Below are 15584 nucleotides of genomic sequence, written 5' to 3' on the forward strand. Positions count from 1 at the left end.
TGTTAAGTGAAAGATCTGCTGCACACTCTTTGATTAGGGAATATACATCTATGTCAAAAGTGTACAAAGTTTATCCCTTATCCTGTATAGCGGACCTTTTGCATACATGTTCATGATTGCAATACAACGATCTGGTGCATAGTTCTGGCGATATTTGGACAATTTTCCATTAAGAAAGTTCGAGATTTGTCCTCATCTCGGGAATTGCTTGGGGGATAAATGATTTGTCTGTCTAAACACTTCCTTTGGGGCGGGGCAAATGCCCCTTTGCCCCCCCCCCCCCCCATAGATTCGACGTCCCTGATCTTCCCTTGGTATGCCCATAGATGTATCCTGACTGAGTCATCAGTCACTGTCGTTTCTCAGGAATGATTCAGGAAATGGAGGGGATTCAATTATGGCGATAAAGTTGTTGTTATTGTTTGTTTGTATGTTTGTATGGTCCCCAGTTACTCGCGTCATAGCATGTTTACATGTAGACCTATACTATTTGACGTTGTCAACGCCTGAGCCATACCTTACAGGGTATGTCGATGTTACTTTCTTCGCGAGCGAGCGAAGCGAGCGAGCGCTTGAGAAAATTATACATTTTCCTACAAGATAGAATACTGTTCAGCTCTGTTACCTGTCTGAAGGCCGGCGTACAAACGTCATGCAATATGCCAAAATTGATACAATCACATTTCTGCTTCCTCCATTTTTTCCCCTCAAAATTCAGGGGGGGATGATTGTACAGGCCAATCCCCCCTCCTCCATTTCAGGGGGGGATATATCCCCCCCATCCCCCCCGGGATTTACGCCCATGGTTCGGGAACCTGAGAGGAGTGCTAGGCGTTCCACAAGAGCTGACTACAGTGCTGATGACGAAAGCTGTCATGGAAGCACCGACCGAAGGATTCCCAACCTGCTACCAACGCAAGTGTAGTGGGAGCTGAAGCTGCTGCTAGCGTTGTGGGAGTTGGAGCTGCTACTGTTTTCCTCCAAAATATTGACGATGACCTTGGTCTTGTGAGGCTCGTCAGGTACATTCCCTGAAATTTGAATCGCCATCAGACGGACTTTATAACAGCTGGAAAGCAGTGTGTGAGCGTTGTGTTGGCCGTACAGCACTGCGGTAACTGTGTTTACGAACCATAAACTTCTTGTTCTTCTTCAAGGACAAGCTAAAGACTCGTTCAGTAGAGCATATTCATCCTACCATACGGACTGATATTGGCTCACATCAAAAGCAAGGACAATCGGATAGCACATGCTGTGCCTAGAATTTGAGGAAAGTTACCACCAACAGACAATTTGCAACAGGAACAATTTCCAAAGTATGTACTTCATTAGAGGACATTTCATTTGCGTGTTATGCAGTGTATTCCAAGAAATCTACTCCTATGTGGTCATTCCGTTAGTAAATACAACATTTAGATGAGATGGTACGATTATAGGATTAAGTCATATAATTTATAGGTATCAAAAATAACGGTAAATTGGAATTTCGTACGAACTTCCAAAGATTGGAATGTGTTGATAGGCAGGATAAATTTCTTTCCTTTTTGCAATTTTGTAAGTATGCTATATGTCAAAATCATGGGTTTGTCTGGCATTCCCTGTGGTCATAGAGATGAATGTAATATGTGAACATATTGTAAAGACAAGCTTTGCATTCTAATGAATCAAATAATATGTAAAGCATGTGACTTGACATTACAAAGTTGTTGAACATCAGTTTACCCCCCCCCCCCCAGAAAAATTTAGTTGTACACGTAATTTAAAATCAAATTCTGTATGAGAAGATAGAGATTATGTTGCAAAAAGTGCTTAATTGAAAAGTTCATTTGCATGTGAAATTGAGGATGTGTATAAGTACAATTTGTATCACAATTTATGTTGATTCAAATTCAAATTTTCGACAATGAAAATAACAAAACATATACCACACTTTCTCCAGTGATAGAAATCGTATCAAGAAAACAATGTGAATTTCGCAGAGTAAACAGTATTTGTATACTTACAGTAAAGATACATCACAATGCCTGAAGTAAAATTAAATAAAGTGAAATATCAACGTACACAAGGCGAAAAACGGAGGGATTAACTGAAAAGACAAAGCTTGTAGAATGTTGGCCCCTCGGGAAAGAGAGAATCAGTGAAAATATTGGTAACAATCGGCATCAGAACAGCAACAAAAAGGTTTGAAGCAACAACAGCGAAAATGATTATAACAGCAAGAAAAAGAAAAAATGGAGAGAAAACAATGTTTAAAAGAATTGACAAAAAAAGAAATAGTAAAGAAATGGAAGTCTACAAACAGTCAGACAAAAAAGGAAAAGACACATAATGAAAACACTAACATATAAACAGACATAAAACGACACTGGGACAGCGACGAGGCTAGTTAAGCGCAAAAGACAGATTCATCAAAATCATATATCAAATTAATAGTTTTGGAAATTGAAGATCATAAGTTTCTCTTTGGGGAATAAAGATGAGAAAGGAAATTGTGTCAGAAATATCACTTATGTTGAGACTGTCAAAAGTTGATTCACACTAAGTGCCTTCCGTCGATGCAGGTTTGAATTTGAATTTGAATTTGATGGTGTAATCGATTCAAGTTATAATCGCTAACGTTCATTATATGCGTAGGTGAATATTTTTTTCAAACAATTTTTATTTCGACTCCATCATCCATCCTTGAATACAATTAAAAATTTGTCGTGCGAAATGTGTAATTATTCTACAATACAAATATAATACAAAATTAATTGTATTCATGTATTCATCCTCGCACTAATTATCAAATGATGGTATCAACTGATTGGCGATGAGACCTACTAGTATATCATGTACCATATATTATAAAAACGTAATACCTGCATTCAAATATTTATTAAATATTAGAATATAAGTATCTATATAGATACATATGGTATTATACATCATATAATTAACTGCATTTAAAATCGTCACGGAAGTAAAGTCATTAAACAGTTATTGATAAAGAGTAAACAAAAAGAATAAGTACACAGAAGCAAAAACTACACAAAATGTACATAATCAATCAATACCTATGATAGAGCATTACTCCCCCACTGCTCACCAGTCACCTCATCAACACTTCCCACCCTGGACTCACCCCAAGCATACCTCACTTAAGGGCACATACAAGTGCATAAAGAAAAAAAAAATAACACTAACACACACACACACTTACACACACAAACCAAACACAAAGCCTGTTCACCAAACACAATCAACTGCACAGCAGTCATGCAAAAGTAGCTTTAGATGTGGAGTAAGGATCACCGTGTTATTATCTATTAAGTTCAAGTTCAAGTTCAAGTTCATATTTATTCGTTTTGTCCACAATATACAAACATAAATCTCACTTTCTTAAGTGACAAAAACAATGCATACAATTGTACAGAGAAGACAACAATAATAGGAAAAAAAAATAACAGTAGCGATACATTGCAATAGGTGCTAAGATAACGAAAGTGAAATAGTTTTCAATATATGCATTGTGTGAAAAAACGGAGGGACCCATGACGCGTGCACTAAAAAGACAGAGCTTGTAGAGTGTGGGCCCCTCTGGTATTAGAAGCCCGAGGTGAAAATTGAATTGAAAACAGCAAAAAATCCGCACAAAAAGTTCGTCACAAAAAAGTTTGGGAGCCCACTAAGAGACAGACGAACAAACAGTTATACATAAAACAACAACAAACAGAGTTATGAACATGTGACAGGACTGGGACAGCAACAAGACTACTTGTAGGAGGAAAAACAAGAAACAAACAGACTTGACGACACAAGAGGAAACAAGACTATAGCGTGATAAAGAGGTAACAGAATAGACAGGAATATGCAACACAGACAACGATCCTCGGAGGTTTGAGGAAGAAAGAGAAGAAGAAAAAAGAATATAGAACAAACCCTTCAACTGCGAAGTATAGGTTAAAGAAAATCTTATAATCAAGGCTTGAGCAATAGCTACAATAATAAAGAGAACGGCAATGCCGATATTGCGGATGAGTAACAAAGTAAGCCTATTAACTAATCTGATTCTGCGAGTCATCATTATAAGATTGTAAAAGAAAAGACTTTAATCTCCTTTTAAAGGAGTATATAGATGGAGCAGATTTTAAATCATGATTCAGGGAATTCCAATAATTTAAACATTGGTTCAATGTCCTGCTGTGTAAGGCCTTGCGTCATTGCTAATTTCCTTTTTTCTTCTCGACTTTCCAACATTTTGTTTAATTTCCCTTATTGATGAAGGCCTGTTCCTTTCCTTCAAAATACAAACACCATTCCATTTTACCAATAATATCAAATGGTTTATAAAGTTGCGCTTTCCAATATCCTCCTTTTTAATACTTACATAAGCAGATTGCTAATCTAAATTTTGCATCTGGGGTAAAACAAAAACTTGACTTCACAATTTCCAAATCTGATTAACTTTTTCACAATCAAAAAACAAATGCTCATAGGTCTCAACCTCAGAATGACAAAACGTACGTTGATTATATCTCCTGCAAAACCAAAAGAAAATAATTTATCTTTGATATAAAACCATTATGACATTTTATATTGGTTAACGCAGCTTACAATGAAGAGTATACTTAAGAGGTCTCAGAAATTTGGTCTAATATCTATTTCCAAAAATAATACATAAACCAACTAGAGTACTAAATGCTGATGATGTTTAATCCTTCCGTCATCAATACTTTATAGATACTTTTTGATGTGACATCCTTTAAATAATATATCTTATTTGGCAATTTATCGTCAATATTTTTTTTTTTGATTGCGTATCCTCCATATTCAATTCTCGTTTTACTGTACCCTTCCACGATGACGGCAAAGCTAAGAATATTTCATATATTTTACCAATCATTTCTTCATTATTAACAAATCAGATCATCACATCATCTCTTCTCAGCTTAAATTCACCATTTACATCTACCAAATTATGAACTTTATATGCATTCAAAAAGGCTTGCCGCATCGTCGCTGCAACGTCGCCGCAACGTAGCCAAAATCCCCTTTGTTCCAGCAGGTTTGAGAGACGTAGCTGAGACGTCTCCGAGACTTGTTGAAGACTTGAAAGAGTGTGTCAAAAATCTTACCTGTGTTTCCTCTACTCCTCGGAGGCCCTGTTTGTCTCCAGGAGATATCGCAGAGACTCCGCGGGGACAAGACGGTCACCACCTAGCATCAAGGCCAACGAAATAGTCTCCAGGCATTCTGCGTTATCTTTATTCGTTGAGATGCCACGAGTTGACAAGTCCTCGGAAACTAACATTTATATTGCCCCAACGTTGGCAAAAAAAAAAAAAAAAAAAAAAAGCTTTCAGGAATTTTTCATTCATTGGACAGACTCCATGAATTCGTTCCTGAAATGTTTAAAATATGCATTTTTTTTTACATTGTGGGTTTCGCAAAGTTTATCTCTTGTTTTCTCCTTTCAGCATTTATCCCCTTTCTTCCTGTCCACACCGCAGTATTACCCGGAATGATGCATTTACTCTCCATGCTATAGGTCATTCTCTCTCATTTTTGAATCCTACAGGTTTACAAGTTCACTTTGAAGTAGCTTTCGTCATGTTTTTGTACTTTTGCTTCCTCTGTTGCCACATGATATTGACATAATCACAGTTGTGTGATAATAGTTATACATTACTTTTCCTTTACCAATATATCTTTAATTCTATCTTTACTACGCAGTTGCAACTTCCTGTTTTCTAATTTTCAGACAGTCTGGAGACTATAATGCAACGAAAAGGATCAAAGGACACAGCAAACGTTTACTACTATTTTCGAAGAGGAATGGTTTTTTTTTGGCATTTTTGTGTCATTCCTTATTTAACATGCTTGCGGGTCTATTTTTACGACTCCGACGTATTCCGTTATTTGAAGTCAAATTCGTTTTATTTTTATTTTTTACTCTGTTGAGGGCAATCACACACACACACACACACACAAAAAAAAAAAATAGATCCAAGCAAGAAATGAAACTTTGATGCTGTATACTCGCTGCATGCCGAAATCATAATCGTTTTATGGAATGAAGTTTCTGACGAAATCAAGAGAATATGAAATATTATCGTGATGCATTTTACCTACAAAAAGAAATTCATGTAGATGATAATGTTTAACCCATAATTCTTTCTAACACCTATGAAAAAAAAACTTATGAAAAATGTAAAGTTGTTTTTGATGTTGAAAATAATAATTGCTTTAATGCAGATACATGATAATCAGCAATGGTTGTGTTATGCGATATGCATACATTTTTGAAGATTTGCCAAGACGTCGGAAGACGCTGCATGATTAATATCGTTACAATGGAGTTAATCTTGATGTAAATTTACTTGATAAGATAAAGAGCATCTGTGCTACGTTGGCAGTGAATAGCAAGACCGAGTTTAGCTATATTGAACACGTTTACATTCCTATGAGACGTGAACAGTGTGTTAATGGTGGTGGGGCTGTCTTGAGAACTACTCAGCGGTAGAGGGAACAGCTTCTGTTCTTTTCCTATCTATGCATCGGACACGGATGGCGTACAATCCCCATAAAATGGCCTGAGCCAGCAGCGCTGCCAAGGTCGCGCCCACCACGGTTGCGGCCGCTACGCCTGGGTGGTTTTCGAAGTCGAGAATGTAAGAAATTGAGGGGTCTCCGAAAGGGTTCGTTTCCCCAGCTCTCCAGTAGATGACGATGAAGAGCAGGTAGACAACCAAGTACAAGAAGGGATAGACCACGTGTACGAAGCGGATGATGATCAGGGTGAGGAAGATTTCGATGAAGCAGACGGCGGTAGGAAGCGGATGGATGCTGATGTAGAGCAAGTTCGGTACCTTTTCCGATATGACAAAGTTTAGAGCCCCCCAATCAAAAGTAGTTGCGATCATGGAAGGAGTGGCGGTGATGTTAAATAGAAACCACTGAATCTGGTATCGAAATTTGTCTGAAAGTAAAACAAAATATGATTATGTGAAGAGAAAGAAAGAATTACGATGGTCAATGCCGCTATGGTATGCGTTTAACACTTTAGTACGCATGGTAAGAGAATTGATAGCAGTTGTTTTTTGTTTTTTGTTTTTTTTTTCTCCCCAAAAATTTCTATCAGGTTATTTGAAGAAATATATTTCCATTTTCGTGCCGTAATCTAACTTACATTTATTCATTGAGGGAATCTTATGCGTACCAGGAGCCCATCAGCTGGCAGATTACCCAAGCCCAAGAATGATTTGAGAATTGGAATGATATATAAACCAAGTGATCAACAATGTTTACAGAAAGAAAATATTAGCTGTTAATATTGTCTCTGATAATGATATGTAAAATCAAGTTATGACAAACAGAAGGAAATAAAATCAAAATGATCATTAAGTGCTCTCACGGTTAAAACCCGTGTGTGGCCGCATTCACCATGGGGAATACTTAGATCTTCCAAAAGGCAGTGTTGTAATGGGGTCATCCCACGAGACCGACACCTACGAGTCATACGGTCCACGAGACCGACATCAAAAATAGGTCCATGAGTCATACAGCCCATCAGTTATACGGCTCACGAGTCATACAGCCCATGAGTTCGACACTATAATAGGCACAAAAGGCTCACGAGACCGACACTAAGCAAAGAAAGCCCACGAGACCGTCCTATCTCACTAACGTCAGTCTCATGTAAAATTCTCGAACACATTATACACAGTGCTATTATGAATCATCTGGAAGACAACAACATTCTCTCATTCTCTCAACATTCTCGCTCATGTGAGTCTCAGCTCATTCTTGCCATTCAGGACTTCGCCAAAGGTATTGATGACAAAGAACAACATGATGTTATTCTACATGGCTTATCAAAAGCCTTTGATAAGGTGCCTCATGCCAGACTCCTTCACAAGTTGCATCATTTTGGCATCAGTGACAACACCCACAAATGGATCACCAACTTTCTTCACAACCGGAGCCAACAAGTAATCCTTGAAGGGTGCCAAGGTCACCTCTGGTGTACCTCAGGGTAGTGTGTTAGGCCCGCTCCTCTTTCTCCTGTTCATTAATGACCTGCCTGAGTATGTCTCGCTCGGTTGCACCGTCAGGCTCTTCGCTGATGACTGCATGCTTTATCGAAGAATCAACTCAGAGGCAGACTCAAAACACCTGCAAGAGGATCTGGACGCCCTGCTGGAGAGTGACTGGCTTATGGAATTCAACCAAGTCCTCACCATCACAAATAAGAGGAAACCTGTCCAGTGGTCCTACAAAATCCATGGCCAGATCCTGGCAAAAGCAGAAACAGCCAAATATCTCGGAATCCATCTCAAGAACAACATGAACTGGACTCCCCACATAAAAGCTGTCACCAAGAAAGCAAGTAGCATCAGTGCATTCTTGCAACGAAACATCAGACCTTGCCCTCGAAAAACCGAAATGTTGTGCTACCTGGCATTAGTTCGTCCCATCCTGGAATATGCCAGCACAGTTTGGGACCCCCATACCCAGGAAAATATCCAGAGGCTGGAAATGGTTCAACGTCGATATGCCCGCTTTGTCGTAGGAGACTATCACAGGACAAGTAGCGTGACAACGATGTTGCACCAACTCCAGTGGCCATCTCTTCAAGAACGCCGAGCTCAGCTCAAGATGATGGTGATGTATCGCATCCTCAACCAACTCACAGACATCCCTCATACCAATCTACTTCCGGTAACAACATCAAACCGTGGACACTCTCAACAACTTCAAGTACCCTTTGCAAGAACCCTACTCTACCAGAAATCATTCTTTCCTGACTCCATAAGGCTGTGGAACTCTCTGCCAGAAGCCCTCATCAAATGTACCTCTGAAGACAGTTTCAGACAGGCGGTACAGAAACTCCAACTCCGATAGAAGGGGAATGCTGTTTTTTTAGCTGCACTTAGTTATCATGTAGTTGTTTTATATGACACTGTACATACACCACACCAGACCCGCCAAACAGTGCGAAAATATACCAGACGGTGGACTGCACCATACTCGGAAGAAGAAGAAGAGACCGACACTACACAATTAAGGCTCACGAGACCGACAGTACGCAAAAGAGGCTCACAAGACCGACACTAGGCAAAGAAAGCCCACGAGACCGACACTAGGCAAAGAAGGCTCACGAGACCGACACTAGGCAAAGAAAGCCCACGAGACCGACACTATGCAAAGAAGGCTCACGAGACCGACAGGATGAACAGCGCCATCTACATGTCAATTACAAATATGTACATTAACAGAGTGTTCCATTAAGGGGAAAATTACATACTGGCGGGTGCAATTTCGTTATGCTGTCGAGCGAGAGATTGTAACTATAACAGCACCATCTTCATATCAATGACATTAAGTATGTATTTGTACACGTGTGGCTTTTAGGGGGTAGTTCTATCACGCTACGGGGAGCGACATTGTTACCATTTTTTCTTTTTTGTAAATAAAATTGTCTTCTTCATGGGACCACCCCCCCCCCCCAGGAAAAAAAAATGATAGAGGAAAGGAATGACGAACGGTTTAATTTTAGATGCCATCATGCTATATTTGATAGGCTTTTTCTAATTTCTAATTAGACGGTGGACAGGACCTAAGTTTTTTTTTTTCAGCCTTTTCTTTCTCGCTTCACAAGTTAAGTAGGCCTTATTAGATATCCTTTCTGCGTGCTTATATCCGCCAGCTTAGAGTTTAATTTGTAATTTTCTCTTTAACTAATGAAATTCAACGGATGAAAACGCTTTTTTCATCGCATCGATTCACCCCGATTTCAGTGGCTTGTGTTTATAAAATTATTCTTCTCAAAACGGTACATTTTTCATGAAATAGAAAAGTTTTTTTCATGGATGCATCTTCTTTTTCCGAATGTTTAACTCTGCCTTAATTAACGATTACAATATTTTCTGTGAATTTATACCATTTCAAGCCTTTGCAGATGACTACCCCCCCCCCATATCGTGTAAAGCAGGTGTGCACTGCAACACTGACCATTTTGTGAATAATTTTTTTAGTGTACTTCATTTCATACCTGGGTATCTTTCTAGTTGGTTGATCTGAATGTCCACATCATTTGATTTTTTTTTTCTAAGTAGGTGTATATCGGTATGGGCTTTTTAGATAAGGAACAAGGGTGTTTTGGCATTTTCGAAAGTAATGTTGAAACATCTCATGCACTTTTACTGAATTTTGTTCATTTTTTCACAAACACTCACATACGCAAACACAATTAAAGATCTTGCACCGTTCAGGGGGTGAGGGAGGGCAATTGACGAGGTAATACCCTAGCAACTCTCCTTTTCCATCTCTTATACCTTCTTTATATCATTATCTGGACACCCTATACAATTAATCGGTCTATAGGTGACGCTGTTCATCCTGTCGGTCTCGTGGGCCTTCTTTGCCTAGTGTCGGTCTCGTGAGCCTCTTTTGCCTAGTGTCGGTCTCGTGAGCCTTTTAAGCGTAGTGTCGGTCTCGTGAGCTTTCTTTGCTTAGAATCGGTCTCGTGAGCCTTTTGAGCGTAGTGTCGAACTCATGGGCTGTATAGCTCGTGGGCTTATTTCATTTGATGTCGAACTCATGGGCTTTATTTACTCAGTGTCGAACTCGTGGGCTGTATAACTTGTGGGCTGTATGACTTGTGAGCTGTATGACTCGTGGGCTGTATGACTTGTGAGCTGTATGACTTGTAGGCTGTATGACTCGTGGGTGTCGGTCTCGTGACGTGCACCCGTTGTAATAGACCATTACAGAGACAGTTTAAAAGCATGTTAATTTTTCTTTGACTTGAGTGTTGTGTGTGTGTGCGTGTGTGCGTGTGTGTGTGCATTTATTTATCTTCGAACATCATTACAGAGTTCAGCAAATAAGTCACGCAATTCCTTCAATAAAGTCTCCACGTTTATGCTATGAAAGAGTGTATCTGAGATAAGACGTTGAAAGAAAAAAAAAAAACTCTGGTGTCGAGGGGTAACCGCATGAAAGTGCGCACACTTCTATCTTGTCACCGATAAGATTTGCGAAAATAATAGAAAACAAGCATCAGCAGTGGAATAATCATAAGATTCTGTTATGGGCTTTGTGTTTATACATTTATAGCTTCCTCTTCCCCTGCCCATTTCCACTCCCATCATAAAACACGCAACAAGTACCTTCAAGTGCTGCATTTGTCCTGCTCTTCTTGAGGTCCATCACAGCATTACAGCAGGCAAAGCAAACATAACATGTTGCCGTAGAATATGTCCAAAAAGCGAGGTAAATGAGGAACTTCCGGCCCAGTGCCTCCTCTGCCAATACGACATAAGTGATTAAAAACGCGAAGAAATAGGCGGCGAGTGCGAACCGATAGAAGGCGTACACGCAGATAGGGATTCTTGGCTGAAAGGGAACAGAGATTAGTTTTGTTTTGATATTCGAAACGGTGTTTTTACAGATAGGGCCTACTTTTCAAATAATGTTCAGTCTTGCGTTAATCTGACAGTAGATGTTGGAGCTCCATTTAACAATTGTTTCCGACGGTTGTTTTGGAGATAACCCTTCAGCACGAGCGCAGCCTATCATAGCATCGACCCTTGAAATCATCAAATTGCAAAAGCTGAAATCTGCCAACACTGTTAAATACACATTATGCGAAAGTTAATCTCATTCCTTGGTTGTTTGTACATTTGTTTGATTTGTTTGATTGGATTATTTTTGGATTGGATATTTTTCATTTTATACACCCCAGTTCATACTCACGTGCTTTGAGGACACGTCTTTGAGTCGTCTGCAACAAAGTCTGAAATCTGCCCGTTGTACGGAGAGCCACTTTCTGCTCTCGCCGTCAAAATTCAATGTTGTCTGAACGGTCGGAGAGTCCTCCGATTCTGGACAGCATGAATAATGATTTTTTTTTTTAATGTATTTTGCTACTCGACAGCTCGAGTTGCTCGCACCTTTTTTTATCTCCTTCAAATCGATTCAATACATGTCAATTGAAATTCAAATTCTATTTAATACAAAATTCTATTGTTGGGTCTCTCAAGAAAATATTATGCAGACATTGCGGAAATGATGGATTAAAACAATTTCTGTCATATAAACACGACTATTCCAAAGCTTTTCGAACGGTGGAGAATGTTACACCCGTCTTAGTTCATCCCATTCCTGTGGTTTTATGAAGAAAACAAACAAACAATTAATCAATTAAATGAATAAACACAGAATCATAAACACCTCTTTGCTGTAGGTACTCCTGAGTGTATTTTTGCCGAAACTTTCGAACAAGGAAAATTATGATGAATACGGCAGCTGGTATTCCAATGAATAACCAACGATGAGACCGACGTTATTACGTTTTCCTGAAATTTTATATAGACACTGTAAATGCACACTATACTCATTACCAGCTTGATTGATAGAGTCAGAAATCATCAAACATAGATAAATACCTCCATAATATTAAATCATCAACTTGTTTTTCATACTGCACGCTTGAAGAAGTAGGCTCCTAAAAAGGTACAAACGGTTGAGACGCTATGACTATAAATGTCATTTTTAGAGGCCTTTGTCTTTACTCAGTCAAATGGATTTACTTGTCTTTTGTTCTGTTTTGATTTTCAGATACAAGTGCTTTTGACATTAAACTCATATTTGATTGTTCAGGTGCGAGTTTCTTCACTTTGTCTCCCTCTACAAATTAAATTTGTTAAGATCGCAACTGCTGATCTGTAAATTAACAAACATGTCGGAAAAAAGGAACCAGTGGGACTCGAACCTGTCATCTCCTGCTTCCCGGGCAGCGACACTACCACCAGGCTGTCCCTGGTTGCCGGCAGTGACACGATGAACATGGAACAAATACCCGAGCTCCGACTTTCCATTCAGGGACATGTTTGTTGATTTACAGATCAGCAGTTGCGATTTTAACAAATTTGATTTGTAGAGGGAGAAAAGGTGAAGAACCTCGCACCTGAACCTTCACCCCTCTGAATAATATCTTTCTTTCATATTTGATTGTGTTGTGAAATAGTTACAGTAACTTAAAGGTACCCACTCAGTTTATAATTCCCCGTCATCTGTTGAATCATTGTTCCCATTTTTAATCATTCATACTTTTAACTTATTAGTTATTGCAGAAGATACTACAAGATTCGATAGTATTCAGAAAGACAAAACGGAAAACGTTTTTCTTGTCATAAACCCTGTTTTATAGTTTTGACGGCAGAAACTATGACAATCAATTATGACTTCGTTTTATTCAGAAACACAATATTGAAAACATTTCACAAAACCTGATGTAGGCAGAAGAGTGATTTCTTTGGTCGACGTCCCATTCAGCGAGTCACCGGTAGCTATGCACACAAATGTTTGCTCTGTCCCATGTGTTGCTGAAACATTGATTTTCTCGAACCTCTCATACGTGTTGTCAGATGATGTTGTCTGTCGCGAAGCCATAGATTTTATCTCTTCCCAGACTCATCGGTCCACATCACAGAAACATCAGGCTTGAATCCACTCACGACACATGTAAGTATGATGGAAGTAGCGTTGGACGGAGTTTGGTACGTACACCCGCTTTGATTTGACTGGCTCTTATCGACGCATTCCTCTATTGCGTGTTTTGACGTCATCACTAGAGAAACGGAAAGTTCATGAGACGACACATATTTTGTACTTAAAAATAGTTGTCTTACCTAGCAAATATCTAGTAAAGGTAGCTTCCATTTACCTCGATCATTTCTTTTGAGTAAAAGAGTAACATGTTTTCGATATGGTTTGCTATTTTCAACAAAAAAAAAAATCAGTACAGTGCTCCAATACATTTATTCAAAACGGAAAAAAAAAAACCTGTTTTCTTTATTTTTTAGCAAACATGGGCAGGAAGACATCTTTCTTGGATGAGCTTTAATATCTCAGATTTACACAAGTCACGTGCCAGTTGATTCTTGGACTAGGATTAAGACGAAATAGCTTGATATCTTGAATGATGTCTGACTGTAACGTCAAGAGAACAAGAAAAACTCTGCAAATATCACCCCCACCCCCCAAAAAGAAAGCCAACTTTGAATAAAGAGATGACTATTAATTGTTTTACAATGCAATGTTTTTTTAAATGCATCTGAAACACAGTAAAGCGAAAATGTAAAACTGATATAACGGGAATGAGCTAACCGGCATTCTACGTCCAAAAAAAAAAAAAAAAAATGATGATGACATAATATATAAAAAGCCTTTTTGTGCAGCTCTAAACAGCATCTTTCGATGATATTACTCGGTTGATACCGGATAAGGCTATGTTTATATGAATGCAGGTTCATGAGAATTAAGTCACACATACCTTGTCCAGTGGGGCTACAGAACACAGAAGCGGTCAATGTTAATAGGAGACCGAGGAAGGGCTTTTCATCCATGATAGGTCGACTTATAAAGACGGAATTTATACAAAACAAAGAGAATAAAGGTTAATAACGATCGTATTGTAAGCGCAAGCCTCTCATACTGAAATTGATCACCGTCATCACAGTCCTCGAAAAAGTGGTGAATATCAAGCACACTTCTTGCTATGCAACCTTTCGAGACAAGCACAATACGTTCGTAAAAAAGAGCTATCGTGAAGGAAGAGGGAGGGGGCGATATCCTGCTTCTTCCCGCGATTAGCTGTTTGATGGTTGAAATCTCAGTCGCAGATTACGTGGTATATAGTACAAGCCATTTTACAGGAGATATATTATATAGTTCAAGGTACATTGAGGGAAAAACGTGCCTTGTTGCGACACGGATTGTCGCCCCTACACGGATTGTCGCCTCCTGCTCGGGGCGACAATCCGTGACGGGCGCTGGCGGCACGGATTGTCGCCCCCTACACGGATTGTCGCCTGGCGACAATCCGTGACGCTTGTGCAGTTCCCAGTTTTTGACCTCGAAGGCGACAATCCGTGTTGGCAAAAAATTTGATGCGACACGGATTGTCGCCCCGTCACGGATTGTCGCCCCGGGCTCGGGATGATTCCTCCGGTGTTAAGCTTTGGTGGGATGGGTATGACTGGTAAGTTATGCGTATGTGTGTGTGTGTGCGTGTGTGTGTGTGTGTATTGTGAGCTGCATGATATGTGATGTGTATGATTTGTTGTGTGTGTGTGTGTGTGTGTTTGTGTGTGTGTTTGGAGTATAATAATACAATATGTAGAAACTGTGCATGTGTGGTGGTTACATAGTGGTAGTGGTTTGTTTGTCTGTGTCTATACGTGTGCCTGTATGTTTACGTGTGTATGTGGAATATAGTGGCGCTACTGTGGCAATACAAACGCCTTCAGAGTGTATGAGCACGTGTTTAAAGAATTCACACCAGCGTTGATCTAAAAATAGTATGGGTGTGTCAACCAAATATCAGCGGTGAGGCGGGCTAGGCGAGAGAGAGACCGAGAGAAAATACATACGAGGGAGGTACCCTCCCCAAATGTTATTTGTCTTTGTTCATTTTCCCCTGCAGTCATTTTCTTCTATCAGTCTTATAAACTAGAACGTCCATACCACTATTCTTTGTCCCAGAATAGGTTTGGCATGCTTTATGCATGAGCGAATAATTCCACACGCCGTAA

At 39.4% G+C, this 15584-nt stretch overlaps 1 pseudogene; it reads right to left on the reverse strand.

Annotated features, from left to right (window-relative positions):
• Nucleotides 1–6491: 6491 nt before the first annotated feature.
• On the reverse strand, nucleotides 6492–14396 carry LOC140227869 (uncharacterized; annotated as a pseudogene).
• Between the last annotated feature and the right edge of the window lie 1188 nt (nucleotides 14397–15584).

The sequence above is a fragment of the Diadema setosum genome, chromosome 4, assembly GCF_964275005.1.
Source record: "Diadema setosum chromosome 4, eeDiaSeto1, whole genome shotgun sequence".
NCBI classification, from domain to species: domain Eukaryota; kingdom Metazoa; phylum Echinodermata; class Echinoidea; order Diadematoida; family Diadematidae; genus Diadema; species Diadema setosum.